Source organism: Carlito syrichta, unplaced genomic scaffold (assembly GCF_000164805.1).
Source record: "Carlito syrichta isolate Samal-C Ts95f unplaced genomic scaffold, Tarsius_syrichta-2.0.1 Scaffold314080, whole genome shotgun sequence".
Taxonomy (NCBI): domain Eukaryota; kingdom Metazoa; phylum Chordata; class Mammalia; order Primates; family Tarsiidae; genus Carlito; species Carlito syrichta.
In genome coordinates this window covers 102,669-109,654 of record NW_007258176.1, presented here as the reverse complement: position 1 = coordinate 109,654, position 6,986 = coordinate 102,669, and the positions used below count along the sequence as shown (strand labels likewise).

The 6,986-nt window shown below is 39.9% G+C and overlaps 1 pseudogene; it reads left to right on the top strand.

Annotated features, from left to right (window-relative positions):
• Positions 1–1,262: 1,262 nt before the first annotated feature.
• LOC103273532 lies at positions 1,263–2,657 on the top strand (annotated as a pseudogene).
• The last annotated feature ends 4,329 nt before the right edge of the window (positions 2,658–6,986 follow it).

Below are 6,986 nucleotides of genomic sequence, written 5' to 3'. Positions count from 1 at the left end.
TACAGATAGTTCCAGAGTGGTGACATAGGAACAATTCACACTTTCCCATTGTCATTCAGTATTCTCTGTCTGGCATCAGTTAACAAACATTAATAACTATGGCCAATCCTGATTTGTGAATATTTGGGGTCCAGAAAGCTAAGAAGACAAATCTCCATTCCACAAGAATTTCTCAGTTTAATGTTGAAAGCAGAACACACATACATGAAAGAACATAGGAATAAATCCCAAACAAATATGATATGTCAATGAATGTACAATGAAGCCTTGCCGAATCAAATAACTAATTTATAGCCACTGCCCATTTGGAGACTTTAAGATAACAGAAAAACAATATTTTTGCTCTTCTGGGGGTAGGAAGATGTATCAGTGTTGGTTTCTCCAGGAAACAGACCCACTCTGGTACTTCAGAATGAAAGTGTTTAATATAGGAATAGGAGTCTATACTAAAGTTTGAAATTCTGGGAGAGAGAGGGACAAATATTGGTGAAGTTATGTGATAGACAGAATAACAGTCTCCCATGGATGTCCAAGTCCTAGTCCCTGGAACCTGTGGTAAGGTCACCTAATATGGCACAATAAACCTTTCAGATGTGATTAGGTTGAGGCTCTTGGGATGATCCTAGATTATCCAGGCAGGTCCAATATCCACAATAAGTGGAAGAGGGAGACAGCAGAGTCAGGGTTAGAGAAGAAAATGTGACAACAGAACCACAGGTCAAAGTTATGTGGTTTTTGACTTGCAGAATGGAGAAAGAGAATACAAGTTGAAGAATGCAGAAGGCCTGACAAGTTGGAGAAGACAAAGACACAGATTTTTCCTTGGAGCCTCAAAAGGAAGATATTCCTGATAATACCTTGATTTTATCCCAGAGAGACACATTTCACACTTCTGAAATTTAGAACTGTAATATAACAAATTTGTGTTGTTTTAAGCCACTTGGTTATGGCAACTTGTACAGAAACAACAGGATAATGATGCACATCACCACTGGAACTCTTTGACACTACAGATGGGGGGTCAGAGAAGTATATGCTGAAGAGCTCAGCCTCCACCAACAACCACTGGGAAGACTAGAACCTATTCAGTAAATTGTGTTGGAAAAACTGGCTGACCACATGCAGAAGAATGAAACAGGACCCCTACCTTTCACTATACACAAAAATCAGCTCTAAATAGATCAAAGACCTAAATGTATAATCTTAAATTATAAGAATTTTAGAAAATGCTGGTTCCATGTCATGGCCCAGGCAGAGCGGCCAACATGGTGGAAGGCAGGCAGCTGAAGAATCAGGTCCAGGAAACTGGATCTAAAAAAGAGAAGACTTGCCAAGTATCTTCGATTCAACTGTCCAAGTTCACCAATATGATGGGTCACTGGGTTGATTATTTTATTGCTTCAAAAGTAGTGGATTGCCTTTTGAATTCAAAGTGGGCAAAGGCCAAGAAAAGAGAAGAAGCTTTATCTACAATCAGCGAGTCTGTGGTTGACTGCTGCAATAGACTTTTAAAGAAGCAGATTTTTTATTGGGCACTGAAAGTTATCAAAATGAGGTATGACAACGGCATAAAGAAAGAAAAAGATAAAGGAAAAGCTGAAAGTGGAAAAGAAGAAGATAAAGAGAGCAAGCAGGAAAATGTAAAAGATGAAAGGGCAAAAAAGGAAAATGAGAAAAAAATAGATGGTGAAAAGGAAGACTCCAAAAAGAATGAAACTCCAGGCACTCCCCCAAAGAAGGAAACTAAGAAAAAGTTCAAACTTAAGCCACATGATGACCAAGTTTTCTGGGATGGAAATGAGGTATATGTGTGAATCTATGACCCGGTTCACTTTAAAATATTTGTCATGGGATTAATTCTTGAGATTTTATTAATAGTGGCCACTGTCTTTCCTCTCTGGCCAGTAGAAATGAGAGTAGGCATTTATTACCTCAGTGTGGGTGCAGGCTGTTTTGTAGCCAGTGTTCTTCTCCCTGCTGTTGCTCGTTGCATTAGGCTTCTCATCATCTGGCTCATCACTAGGGAAAGGCATCACTTTTGGTTCTTGCCAAACCTGACTGCTGATGTGGACTTCATTGATTTTTCAGGCCCCTGTACACACATGAATGCATGGGATCAAAAGCGGACTCAAGGAAAGGTGAGAAACCCAAAATGAAAAAGCATTAGAGGTCCGATGAGAAGTCAGACAGTAAGAAGGAGGAGGAGGAGGAAGGAAAAGCAGGTACAGGAAGTCATGGGGCAGAGGGCTCTGGTGGAGAGTGGCACTCAGATACAGACAGTGACCGGAGAGAAGATGACCAGTCCCAGCACAGTAGTGGGAATGGAAATGATTTCGAAATGATAACAAAAGAGGAACTGGAACAACAGACAGATGGGGATTGTGAGGAGGAGGAGGAGGAAGACAATGATGGTGAGACACCTAAATCCTCATGTGAAAAGTCATAATATGACTAATCTGGGGCTGAGTAAATACAAGAGATTGGATTTTCTATGTCAGTTGATCATCACCATGTACACTTGGCATTTGTAGTATTCTTTAAATCTATTTACTGAAGTATATTTGACAACTAAGCAGTTATAGTCAATCCTTCATTTTATAGAATCTTGGTACTATTATTGGCACAGTTTAAAGCCATTAATAATTTTATCCATTTGATAATTTCCACAATGACATTAGATTAATGGTATTTTTAAAAATGGTTGTATGGATTTTTACTGTGAGACTAATCAAAATAACTTTAAGGGAACTCCAGCATTTCAGATTATGCCTAGTTATGTAGCCATTCACATTTTCTTTAAGATGTCTAAACTCATTGTTCTTGATAGTTAAGTTTTTGTTTCTCATTATAAAGTTATACCAGGAAACTTCTTTTAAGATTCTAAGCTGGGCTCGGTGGCTCAGTCTGTAATCCCGCACCTTGGGAGGCTGAGGGGAGTGGATTGCCTGAGCCCACGGGTTCGAGACCCGCCTGGGCAACTTGGCAAGACCTCATCTCTACAATAAATTAAAAAATCAGCCAGGCGTGGTAGCACACGCCTGTAATTCCAGCTACTCAGAAGGCTGAGGCGGAAGGATCGCCGGAGCCCAGCAGGTCGAGGCTGTGGTGGCCGAGAGCAGCCACTGCACTCCAGTCTGGGCAACAGAATGAGACTCCAACTCAAAAAAAAAACAAAACAAATTCCAAATTAGCAGGGTTGAAAAGCATTTTGTGGAAAGAAAACAACTAGGAACAAAGTGCAACAACACTTTTAGTTTTGCTACAAACTCTCCTTTACCAATATGGGAAATCCAAACTGATTTTACATCTGGTCCAGAGCAATGGTCATCTCCAGCAGAGAACAACGTGGCTGGAGGGCAATGGTTCTTTCCTTCCATTTCCTTGTTGTAATGTTAAGTGTATTCTGTACATAATTTACAAATAAAACATTTTATTTTAATTGTTGCTTATTATTTAGATATTTTGCAACAGTTGAATTTGTAAAATTAAGACCACATAAGGGTATGTTTTTAGAGAAATGAAGTTTCAGTAACCCAGAGAACATGGGTGATCTTTCTACAGCCCTTTGGTTTTGTGCCAACATTCCATGTATTTTGAATATGAGTAAAAACTGATCTTTAGTAAATGAGAGCAGACATAAGGTAGCTTTGTACAACTTAATGTTCACTTTGATTTATTTTAAACCTCTACATTGAGAAATGGGGTACCATATTATCAGACCAGGAGGCACTGCTATGAACGATAATTTACTGGGGGAATCTGGCAAGATGGTGATGGGACAGGTTGGACTGTGAGAGTCTCTGCAAAAGCCAGTGTCCATAAAGACTCTCTGTATGAGTAGGTGTGTGCTGTGGGTGAATGAAAGTTTGTCTGAGGACAGACTCGAGTTCTTGCACCTGGGGCTCCCCTCTGGAAGCAACTACAACTGCCACTACCCTGAGTTGGAGCCGCCAGTGTGCAGGATCATCTGCTGTTCAAGGGACTCTCCTGAGAAAAGTTTACTGAATCCAGCTGATTCTCATTGCCTGGCTCCTGGCCCACACCTGTTATAGTTAAGTTTTTGATGGTTAAGAATCTTAACAGTGATGACCTGTTATAGCAAGTTGGCTGGAGCCCTGGATCCGATCAGTGAAGAGAGAAGATTGGGGAGTGTTGGAGAAGAGCCCCATCCCCCAGTGAGGAAACACCGACCACAGTCATTTTCTCTGTCCCAGGCAGAGACCTGCATTGTCCATCCAGCTCCACTCAGCCTGAAACCTGGGACCTAAGGTAATCTCATCAAACTTGGAGGGACAGAAGCCCCTCCCCCATGCTGGATAGGAAATAGGTCAGATCTGAGTGGCAGATTTGACAGGCAGCAAGTCAGCTAAGTCCAGATCTGATCGACCCTCCTTCCACAGTAGGCCTGGTGCATCTGACCCATGCTGAGAGCAACACTATCAGCTGAGAGCAGAGGGAAGGAGTTGGAGACCAGAGCCCAAAGGAAGTTAGACTTACAGGAAAGACCTCAGAGAGAGTTTGGTTCATTGTTCTTTTTTGTCTGTTTGTTTGGCTCATTTTTGTTTGTTTTAGTTTTTTCTCTTTTCTTTCTGTTTTTGATGTTTTTGTACTTGCTTTGTTTCTGTTATTTTATTGATTTTTTTAAGACTTCCTGTTTGTGTATGCAAAAATTACATCACTAGGGAGGTTTTTGTTGGTTTGTGTGTTTGCATGATTGTTTATGTTTTAGTGTTTTTTTTTTTTTACTCTTTTCTGTCTTTGTGTCTCTTTTCATTTGTTAGTTGGTATGTCTGTCTGTTTTCCCTCTTACTTTTCTCTCTCTCCATCTTCTTCTTGCCTCTCCTCTTCGTTTTTCATTCTTTTCCTTTTTCTTATCTCATTTTGCTTTCAGGGAGCAAACCTATACCACCCCTGCAGGACAGATTGTAAGGCAATGGGAAGTGGGTTCCAGGGTGTCCACACACCTGTCAGCGGACACTGGGATCAGCAGATAGGTTCTGAATTACAGCTATCCCCTCAATTAAATTTCAAAACTGCAAAAAGTAAAGCCCCCAATCCATAGTCCAGCTTCAGAAGTGAACAAAGCCAGAGAATCCAAATAAGGAAGAATAGGAGATTGAGCAAACAGAAGTAAAAGCAACCGCCCCCATCCCTGAACAACAGAATTAAAGAGGAGGGAAAAAAAGTGGGTTGGGGGGAGGAAAATCTTCACAATGAAGACAAACTAAAAGAAGGATATGGGTTTCACACAGACCCCTGGGAAGTCAGACACTGAGAAAACAGACTTCAGAATGCAAATAATGAAGAGCACCCAGAATGACTGGTCTCAAACTACAAACCCAGATATCAAGACATCAATAGAGAGAATAAATAGAATTGAGGAGAGACAAGATGAAAGACTGAAGGAGTTGATAACAGAGACAACAGTAGTAAAGAATACCGTGAATGAAATAAATAACAAACTGATAAGCATGGAAAGCAGAATTAGCCAAGTAGAAGGAAGAATCTCAGAACTTGAAGACCAAAGTATAGAACTAACCCAAACTGTCAAAAACATAGAAAAGAAGGTTAAAAAGACAGAACAAAACCTTCAAGAGATGAGTGATTATTTTAAGAGGCCAAACCTAAGAGTAATTGTATTTCTTGAGGCAAAAAGAGAGACAGAGACAACCCTGAAATTATTAAAGAAAACGTTCCTCATCTCATCAGTGATGCAACCATAAAAACACAAGAGGTTCAGAGAACCCCTGTGAGACAACAAATGAGAAAACCAACTCCTAGACAAATAGTAATTTGCCTAAATAAAGTAGGTATAAAAGAAAAAATCCTAAAGGCAGCAAGAGAAAAAGGTCAGATTACCTACCAGGGAAGACCAATCAGAATAGCAGCAGATTTATCTACAGAAACACTTCAGGCCAGGAGAGCTTGGAGCCCAATCTTCAAAGTTCTTAAAGATGAACAATTTCAACCAAGAATAACCAGGCCAGCTAAGCTAAGCTACATCAGTGATGGAGAATTAAAATCTTTCCTGGACATTCAATCCCTAAGAACTTACGCTGCCTCCAGACCAGCTCTGCAAGAAACACTTAAGAAAGTATTAAACACAGAAGAAAGGAAAAAGGAATGACAATATTCTTCACAAGAGTACAGGAAAAAGATTGAAAACACACATGAATCAACTCAAAAATCTAAAGAAAGACAGCAGACAAGCAGGAACAACAACAACTCTATAAGAGCCTCATAACAGGGATAAATGCTCACATTTCAATAATTAGCATGAAGTGAATGGACGAAATGCACCACTGAAAAAACATAGAATGACAAAATTGATAAAATATTGTCTCCAATAGGCTCATCTCACCAGAAAGGACACTCACAGACTCAAAGTAAGAGGATGGGAAACAAAATTTCAGAAGAACGGAACACAAAAGAAAGCAGGAGTTGCAATATTAATTTTAGACAAAATATCTTTTAAGCTACCAAAAATTTAAAAAGATACAGAAGGTCAGTACATAATGATAAAAGGTTCAATCCATCAACAAGAAATATCCATCCTAAACATATATGCACCAAACATAGGAGTACCAACTTTCATAAAGCAGCTCCTAGGTAAACTAAAAGCAGATATCAACTCCAGTACCATCATAGCTGGGGACTTCAATAACCCACTCACAATGCTAGAGAGATCATCAGTACAGAAAATCAGCAACGAGATCCGAAACCTCAATGTGACTCTTGATCAAATGGACTTAATTGATACCTACAGAACCCTCCATCCAAAGACCACAGAATACACATTCTACTCATCACCCCATGGAACGTACTCTAAGATCAACCACATACTTGGTGATAAATCAAGCATAAGCAAATTTAAAGGACTGAAATTTTACCATGCACCTTCTCGGACCACAGTGGAATGAAAATAGACATTAACACCAACAAGATCCCCCCAAAACCCACAAAAACATGGACACTAAACAGCATGA